This window comes from Amblyomma maculatum, chromosome 7 (assembly GCF_055883805.1).
Source record: "Amblyomma maculatum isolate TAMU_Amacu chromosome 7, ASM5588380v1, whole genome shotgun sequence".
Classification (NCBI taxonomy): domain Eukaryota; kingdom Metazoa; phylum Arthropoda; class Arachnida; order Ixodida; family Ixodidae; genus Amblyomma; species Amblyomma maculatum.
The window spans coordinates 27,744,597-27,753,479 of record NC_139350.1 but is presented as its reverse complement, the minus strand read 5'-3'; the positions used below and the strand labels follow the sequence as shown (position 1 = coordinate 27,753,479).

Below are 8,883 nucleotides of genomic sequence, written 5' to 3'. Positions count from 1 at the left end.
CCCTGGCAACGTTTAATGCTAGAACCCTAGCTAGTGAAGCTAGTTTAGCAGTGCTGTTAGAGGAACTGGAGGGCATGAAATGGGATGTCATAGGGCTTAGTGAGGTTAGGAGGCCGAATGAGGGATATACTGTACTGAAGGATGGGCATGTACTGTGTTATCGAGGTTTACCAGAGAGGCGACAACTAGGTGTAGGTTTCCTTGTCAATAAGTATATAGCGGGTAATATAGATGAATTCTACAGTATTAATGAGAGGGTTGCAGGCATCGTAATTAGGCTTAATAAGCGGTATAAACTGAAGGTTGTACAGGCCTATGCACCTACATGTAGTTATGATGACCAGGCAGTTGAAAGCTTCTATGAAGATGTAGAATCGGCAATGCGAAAAGTAAAGAAGCAGTATACTGTACTAATGGGCGACTTCAATGCCAAGGTAGGGAAAAAACAGGCAGGGGACAAGGCAGTAGGTGACTATGGCATTGGTTCTAGGAATAGCAGGGGGGAGTAACTAGTTGAGTTTGCAGAGCGCAATAACTTACGAATCATGAATACCTTCTTCAGCAAACGGAAGAACCGGAAATGGACATGGAAAAGTCCTAACGGAGAGACTAAAAATGAAATCGACTTCATAATGTGTTCAACCCCCGCCATTGTGCAGGATGTAGAGGTAATCGGGAAAGTGCGATGTAGTGACCACAGGATGGTGAGGTCCCGAATTAGCCTAAATCTGAAGAAGGAACGCAATAGATTAGTAAGAAAGAAAGCCATCAACGAATTAGCGGTGAGGGGGAGGGCAGAAGAGTTCAGGATCTCGCTACAGAATAGGTATTCAGCTCTGAGGATGGCGACATTACCCTAGAGGCAAGGAACAATAACTTCAGAGATATCATTACTGAGTGCGCGGTAGAAGTAGGCGGTAGGATAGTTAGAGAGGATACCGGTAAGCTGTCTAAGGAGACGAAAGATTTGATTAAGAAACGCCAGAGTATGAAAGCTTCCAATCCAACAGACCAGATCGAATTGGCCGAGATATCAAAGCTAATCAATAAGCGCAAGGTGGCCGATATAAGGAAGTATAACATGGAGAAAATTGAGCATGCTTTAAAGAACGGGGGAAGCCTTAAAGCGGTAAAGAAGAAATTGGGCATAGGCAAAAACCAGATGTATGCGATAAGGGACAAGGCGAGCAACGTCATCACTAATATGGACAAGATAGTCAAAGTAGTCGAGGAGTTCTATACAGATCTCTACAGTAGCCAAAGTAGTCAGGACCGCAATGAGATTGGCGGTAGGGAAAAACAGTCAGACGTTCCACCAGTGACGAAGGACGAGGTCAAGAAAGCACTAGAAACTATGAAAAGGGGGAAATCAGCTGGAGAGGATCAGATAACTACAGATTTGCTGAAGGACGGGAGGATATCGTGCTAGAAAAACTGGCCACCCTGTATACGCAGTGCCTGGTGTCATCGACGGTACCGGAACCGTGGAAGAATGCAAACATTATCCTCATTCACAAGAAAGGGGACTCTAAGGACCTTAAAAATTACAGACCAATCAGCTTACTGTCTGTTACGTATAAGGTATTTACTAAGGTAATCGCTAATAGAATCAGGACAACCTTAGACTGCAATCAAGCAAAGGATCAAGCAGGGTTTCGGAAACGGTACTCTACTATCGATCATATCCATACCATCAATCAGGTGATAGAAAAATGCTCGGAATATAACCAGCCCCTATACATAGCATTCATTGATTACGAAAAAGCATTTGACTCAGTTGAAACCTCGGCGGTGATGCAGGCATTGCGAAATCAGGGGGTAGACGAGCCGTACGTGAAAGTGCTGGAAGATATATATAGTGGCTGCACAGCAACCATAGTTCTGCATAAAGAAAGCAACAAAATTCCCATAAAGAAAGGTGTTAGGCAAGGAGACACAATTTCCCCAGTACTATTCACAGCTTGTTTAGAGGAAGTATTCAGAGACTTGGAATGGGAGCAGTTAGGGATAAGGGTAGATGGAGAATACCTCAGTAATCTGCGATTTGCTGATGACATTGCCTTGCTAAGCATCTCGGGGGATGAACTGCAAATAATGATTGATGATCTAGACAGAAAAAGTAGAAAGGTAGGCTTGAAAATCAATATGCAGAAGACTAAGGTAATGTTCAACAGCCTCGGGAAGGAACAGCAGTTTACATTAGGTAGCGAATTACTGGAAGTCGTAGGCGAGTATGTCTACTTAGGGCAGGTAGTAACCGCAGATCCGGACCATGAAAAGGAAATAACAAGAAGAATAAGATTGGGATGGAGCGCATTTGGCAAGCACTCGCAGATTATGACTAGCAGCTTACCGGTATCGCTCAAGAGGAAAGTATACAACAGTTGCATCTTGCCTGTACTCACCTATGGGGCTGAAACGTGGAGGCTAACCAAGAGAGTTCTACTTAAGTTGAGGACAACCCAGAGGGCTATGGAACGAAAAATGGTAGGGGTAACATTAAGAGATAGAAAGCGTGCAGAGTGGGTCAGAGAAATAACTCAAGTTACCGACATTCTAGTGGAAATTAAGAAGAAATGGGCATGGGCAGGACATGTAGTGCGAAGAGTGGATAACCGATGGTCGCTTGGGGTAACAAACTGGATTCCAAGGGAAGGAAAGCGTAGCAGGGGGCGGCAGAAAGTTAGGTGGGCGGATGAGATTAAGAACTTCGCAGGCGTCAAGTGGATGCAGGTAGCACAGAACCGGGTTAAGTGGAGAAATATGGGAGAGGCCTTCGCCCTGCAGTGGGTATAATCAGGCTGATGATGATGATGATGATAAAGTACGCTTTGTGCATGAAATACATAACCAAATAATCGTCCACCTCTCCTTAATCAAAAAATTGTGTCAAAGCCACCGCCAATCCACAAGAAGCATAATTCACGAGCCAAAGATGTGCTCGCTCGTGAGTTTTCTTTGCTTAAAACTTGCTTTCTCAACTTATGCCTTGTGGCAAACTCTTCGAAAAAAAAAAGAAAAAAAAAACTTGCTTTCGGCATTTGCCATTTCGCCTTTTGGTCGGCGTTTCTTTTTGTCTTTGTTTCTGTATTTGCTTTTTAATCAACATTTTGTCCTTACACTGCGCTCGCTTCTGGACACAGGCTGATCGCAGTCACTGCTTCAAATTAAGCTCTTTTGGAGCTGCCCTCGCACGACACAAGCTGTGGATTTCGCTATGAGCAGAACAATGTTTTTTGAGCCATGCAAGCAACGTAAGGTCCCATGATTAAGGTTGTCAAACCGTGCTAAATGAAAACAAAAAGCATATTCTCTAGCTTTTTTCATTTAGCCTCTTCAATTTTATGACTCACATTTTTGTTTTGTGTGTGACAGCATGCCTAGCAGTACAAAAAGCTTATTTACAAATATAAATACACGCAGCATCGGTGATAGGTGACCGTTGCTAGATTTCCTTTGGATCACATTCATACAGTCCGATATTCACACCTCTTCATTCTTTTGTGCCGAAAGTAAAGTTTTCTCCCTGTTTAACAGCTCCAAAATTTGAATTATATTTTTTTTCTTGTGAGCTGCTTCAAATACGAATTTTACTGATCTAAAACGAAGATTTTGCTGCTCCAAAAATCGCTACAAATCTTATTTGAGCTCTTGCACCCCTGAGTACATCTCTTTAATGAACCACAGTGTGAGTAATCAGTAGTCTTTCTTGAATGGTTAGTAATTGTGCTGGCTCACTATTTCCTTATCTCAGCATCATTCCACATTACAGCAATGTGGTGGGTTCGACTTCCACTCCCAATTTTCTCGAATGTGTACCAGCTATTGTCCAGCCTGGTGCTTGGCTTACCAGGGCTCATGCCTTAGGAAAGGAGGAAAAAGGAACTGCATATGGGCTTCTGCTGCACGAAGCGTACTTAGGGTTGTCTAATGGTGGAAGGAATCGCGAATTTTGGTTCATGACCCTTTTCCTGAAGTGAACTAGAATACCTTTCCTAAGCATCTTATCCCAGAAGAGCCCAGAATCAGGCCGGCAGAAATCTTGTACCCACCGTCACCAGGATCGAAACTGGTACCTCCTGAATGTGAGGCATATTCTGTCACAAGGCCATCATGTCTTGGTGGGGTAGTAGCCTTTGCTCGGGTTCTCGCTCTAATGATGTTCAACGTGGCTTTGGAAGATCTTAAAAAAGCTTAATGATCATTCATGAATTCAGAAAGGCCTTGGTCAAAGGTGCGCTGGTGTGTGCAGTACATTTTCGTCTCTCTCTCTCTCTTTTTTTACAGAGCACTTAGGATGGATTCACACACCAGATCCATGTCATTCCGTGATGATTATTGTTAAAGGATAATAAGTTTGGTCTTGAAAGAACCGACCAAGCTAGAAAAAATTTCATTGCAAGAAGCCATCAGTGCTCAGCGTACTCACAATGTTCTTAAAAAATATATATATATACACTGGGACGAGCTGTCTGAAAATTTTCAAGAACCTCATAGCTGTGCTTTTTATTTCTGAAACTTAGCCTTTGTAAAATATGTTAAACTAGCATGTAGAACAATGTTTCTTTAACACTGATAGTCTTTACCTGAACACACTCACACACACACAAAAACTGGATCGGTGAAATTTTGTGTTTAGCTCTGCACAAATTTAGTTAAGCGGCAACAAATTTCATGAATATTTATTTTATAGACAAACAATGGCATGAAAACTAAAAGAACAGTGGGAAATTAGATTATGTACTGACCAAAAATATTTTGTACTGTTTGTTTTTTTGGGGTATTGTACTAAACTTAAATATAACATATTGAACCAGTCAAAGACACGGGAAAACAAGAAAAAGAAATGCTGCGCATTCAGAAGGTACCAGGTTAGATTCCAGGTGCCGCCAGGTACCCAACAGTTTTCCATTTGGTACAGGATTTCCTCCGACCTGATGCTTGACTCTTTTGGGGTGAAATGCTTTGGAAATGGGTCTCAGACCAAACAGTGTTGTCCCATGTACTTCTTTGTACTGAGTTCCCATGTCCTTGGCTTCCCATGTCCATGTCCAGCAAGTTAGGTTAGCACCAACTGGTCTACATGGCCACTATGTAAAAAATATATATCAGGAAGCACTACAGATATGTCGCAATAATACTAGCTATGACCCCCCCCCCCCCAACAGAGTAGGCACCTGGATCCACCTCTGCTACCGTAGTAAATATGCTCTCAATGACCTCATTGGATTTTCTCCCTGTCCATTGCCCGGACAGACTGTTTCCATATTAATGGGACATAAATACATGCTTTAGTGAAGGCCTTCAGAAATTTCAACAACCTTGTCTTTAAATGTGTGCCAACATCGCACAGTTCACGGCATTGCTTTTCGCCTCCAATGTAAAGGGACTGCCGCAACCAGGATTTCATCCTGTGTCCTTGGGTTTACCAATTGAACACTCTAATCCTGAGCCACCGCAGTGGCTATTACCTATGTGGAGACGAGATCAATATGATGAACAAAAGCTGCAAATCGCCTCCAAGGGATTCCTTCAGCACACGCACCAGACAGGGAAGGGCCTGGAAATCAGAACAATGCAATAAATGCCGGCTCCTGGGAAAGGTAAGACCCGAATGATCCCGCTGCAACACAGAAGGAAAGTATAATGCTAGTAGCTGTCACTTGGAAACATTTAATGTTCTATCAGTAAAATAAATTGGCCTCAACTAAAAAGAGCAAATAAAATTTGCCCCTAGTGTCAGCAGTGCATTTGCTGCTTGCAAGATAACATATAGGAAAGCGTGAATATGATTTGGCAGTGTAAACCAAAGAAACACTGAGATTAAGAAATGATAAAACAAACTTAGCATTTCCATGTGCGTTCCTTTCGTCCTTGGCCTGTTCGCACAGCCAAACCACACTGCAGTGGTGTGCCAGCTAGCCCATCAAAGCATGCTACTGGAAAGCTCTTCGAGCAATTATACAATTCTATTTTCTACCATGAGAGGCCTACGTGGGCACTATTATCTTCATATGAAACAGACTGGCTCAGCCTAGTCCCACCTTGTGCATCTGAATGCCCTCTCACTGTATTTGACAGCTAATGGAAAATATGCACCAGCATTTATTTTGTTAACTCGCTACAGCTGAAAGAAGCGATTTCACCCTCTCTAGTCAGGAATACAAAACGGATCTATATAATGGCCACAGAAATAGCACTGCCACTGAGTAGATTTGCTGGTGAACATTAAAAAACTTATTTTTTTACCGTGCCCATGAACAGCAATTACCTTGTATGGTACACAAGACAATATACAGTCATAACTAGAAACATAATTTGAATTCACCTAGTGTTGATGCAAAAATGTCAACATTAATATTATCACGATTAGCTAAAATGTTATACAACAATTGTAGTCGTATGACCGGGTTAGTCCTATCTAGTGGTTAGAACAATCCGGCAGATATGTACTGGCACCCCCCTCCCCCTTTTCTACTGCTTTGGCTGTGACGGTGCTGACCGAAATGCATGCCCAGTGCCAGCTTCATAAATAAGGTCCCTTCGATTTCATATAGTAGCGCTCTTGTGGAGCAACCTGTTTTTACCAGCACACATTTTGTACCCACCTTTCATGAGGCACAAGACATTCATGGTGCAGGAGAGCCCATGAGCAGAGGCTGCGACGTAGCCAAGATCCCAAAATCGCTGTGCAGCAAGAGTATTTCGGCACACACTGAAACAAAAAATAGAAATGGTTGCTTTTGCTAAGACAGGGCTATTCCGGAGCGAAACGGAGGCGCACTCGAAAATGAGCCGCCGGCGACCGATCGAAGCACGGGTATTGAAGGGACTGCTTCCTGGCGCACGGAAAAGAGCTGCGTAGATCCTCTACGCTTCACATGAAGCCACCGACTCACAGAAAGATGCCGCAAAAAGAATTGAGATCACTTTGCAATAGCGCATCGATGCAGAAAAACTTTCCAGACAAGCTGTAACGTGAGAAGAGCGGCGCCATGAGCTCTCCTAAGTTGGCGAGGAAAGTGCTGGATGCCACCGTAAGTGTTTTGCGCTGCATTTTCGTTGTACTTACGAAAGTCTGAAGAAACTTGCAAGGATGGGTGCCGCCCAGTCTAGTTTGCAGAATACATTCCAGTCCGGTCAATCTGAAACAACGCGGCGCGAACAAGCCTCCGGCTTGCCTGTACCACTGCGCGCAAAATTGAAAAGGAAAAAAAAAGCACCTGCGGCTGCGGAGGCGGCGATAAAAAAAAGCGTCTGGGTCCGAGAGTACACGCAAGCAAAAAACAAAAATAGGCAATTTATTACGTCACATCCGCCAGACTACAAACAGATCCTCCTCGCCTACATTCTTTCTTCTCGCGCATGCGCAGCTTACCAAGATCGCGCGGTGGCGACCGTCAGGTTCGGAAACCCCCCACATGGAGTGTTTTTTGCCCTTGAAATCGCTTCGCAGGTCCGACGTTTTTGCCGCACAGTTGTGCGATGCGCGCGCGTCCCCATCCGGGCGCGTGCATCGGGGTCGCGCGCATCTAGTTCTCCCCGTGTCCCTGTCGCCGTGAGCTTCCAAGCTGTGTTTTTCTCTCCTTCTTCTGAGTCATGTGGGTCAAGAAAACAGGCACAGGCATCAATGGATCCAAGTACAGAAGCCATAGCACAAGGGAGGCGTCTCAGCTCCGCTGGCAAAGCTAGCAGCTCATAAACAGATTCCGAGCTCAGCGTAGACACTCGCACCTGGTCCAAGCGGGCGGCCGACCTTCACCGAGCTCTGATGCACTGTTCTCCGAAGTGGAGCCGCTGGCCGCTGGCTCTCGCGCGCAATATTCTCGCGAGCGCGTCTCTCTCGCCGGGCGTGTCTCTGTCCAGAATCCCGTGACGCTCGCTTCGGCTCTCATTGGTCCCCTGCCGCCGCCCTCTCCCTGTGTATGCGCGTCGTCGGCGTTTTTTTCTGTTCAGCCAGATCCCGACGATTTGGCAAAATCATCCTCTCCGACGACAAAAAAACGCTCCGCTGCTGTCGACGCCGACGATTCGCCCAGAAAAACGCTCCATGAGGGCCACGCTTTAAGGCCGCTGTACAGTTGCTTTTTAGATAGACCCGCTCCGCACGTATGCGGGCGCACGTTTTCTGTCCGCTTGCAGACATGGTGCGGAAGGGGTGTTGTCGACCGTTTTGCCGACTGCCGGTCAGCCGGACGGTTCCAGCGTCCCAGTTGGCGAGCCCGGGCATCGACGTCTGTCCAATAGCATGCTCCCTCAAATGACTTTCAAAGCTGGCGCGAAACCCGTGCTGCGGGTTGCTACCGCTTTCGGCACCTTAGCGCAGTTCGCTTGCCTCGGGATCACCATGGCGTGGTTTTTGCTGTGATCATGCGCTTTCGTCAGCTGCCAAATGAGTAGCGCTTCACTACAGTTATTGAGTGCTTACGTGGCCACCACCGTAAATTTGAATTGGCCTTTGCTCGCACAGTTCGTAGCTGCCGCCGCATCGTTTGTCCACTTTTCTGACTTTTCTAGTATGCCTTTGCTGATCTATTTATATGTTTCTACGTCGAACATAAATTGAGCACTGTCGAATGAACGTGCATTCATAGTTCGACCACCGATGAGCACGATTGCTACTATTGACGAAGCCGTTTTGTTTTGTGGGCCCAAGTCAGCCCAATAAAGAGATATAGTTGCAAAATTAGCACACACTGGTCCCGTTGATGCCAATGTATATATGTGCAGTGAAGATAAAAGACGAGAATCTGCAATGGCAACATTCCCTAGGCGTTAAAATCACGAATGGGGAAAGAAACATTCAAAAAGGAATGATATGACGGTTCCAGCATACATCTAAAAAATGTTGTCAAGCCTGAACCAGCGCAACCCGGGAAAGAT

At 45.2% G+C, this 8,883-nt stretch overlaps 1 long non-coding RNA gene across 1 annotated transcript; it reads right to left on the bottom strand.

Annotated features, from left to right (window-relative positions):
* Positions 1 to 5,193: 5,193 nt before the first annotated feature.
* Positions 5,194 to 7,793, bottom strand: LOC146182868 (uncharacterized). The gene is made up of 3 exons (XR_014708436.1): positions 7,073 to 7,793; positions 6,609 to 6,715; positions 5,194 to 5,560 (listed from the first exon to the last, which is right to left on the bottom strand). It is a non-coding gene; the product is annotated as an uncharacterized LOC146182868 (long non-coding RNA).
* Between the last annotated feature and the right edge of the window lie 1,090 nt (positions 7,794 to 8,883).